Genomic DNA, 713 nt, shown 5'->3' with positions numbered 1-713 from the left:
CAGTAAACCCAACAAGGCTCCAGCCAGAGGTGCCCTGCAGTCCAGGCCTGGGCAGCAGGTGTTTAGGATGTCAGCCTCCAGGCTAAATGAAAATGCGGCCCCAGGCATCGTCGGTTGGACCCGTCCCCACCCGGGCACACGGAACTTTCTAGGCTGTGGCTACAGCTGAGCCTCAGAGGGGTGCAGGGGATAAAATGGGAAGGCACCAGTCGAGGTCAGTATTCCCCACTTGGGGACTGGATTCTCTGGAAGGGCCGCGTGCCTTTCCGGGTCCACAAGCTGCAGCCAGACACCCACGAAGTTCTGGCCGCACCCGCCCGGACTCGGTTGCCGGGAGCAGGTCCCGCCGCCGGTGCCGCCGCTGCCGCAGCCCCAGCGCTGGGCTGCAGCAGGGCGCGGGAAAGGGCACTTTGGCGCGGAGTGGGGACCGGTGGGGATGTGGTGTCGTGGAGCCTGCCGGAGACACTCCCTCCCCAGCGCCCGGGCGCAGCCCCCACCCTCGCCTCCATGTCCTCAGCCCCCCAGCCCCACCTGAGTAATCGACTGAGTACAGCCTAGGAGAGACGACACGACACAGTGAGGTTCCAACATAGTATTACAGAACGCGAAAGAGGAGGCTCTTGGGGAAGGGTTGGCGCGGCAGTCTCCGGGTGGTTCCGCGGGGCGCGGTTTCAATTGGAAAAAAATGGCGGGGGCGGGCAAGACTTTGCAGG

This window comes from Myotis lucifugus, unplaced genomic scaffold (genome assembly GCF_000147115.1).
Source record: "Myotis lucifugus unplaced genomic scaffold, Myoluc2.0 scaffold_131, whole genome shotgun sequence".
Taxonomy (NCBI): domain Eukaryota; kingdom Metazoa; phylum Chordata; class Mammalia; order Chiroptera; family Vespertilionidae; genus Myotis; species Myotis lucifugus.
Note: the sequence above shows the minus strand (reverse complement) of the source record.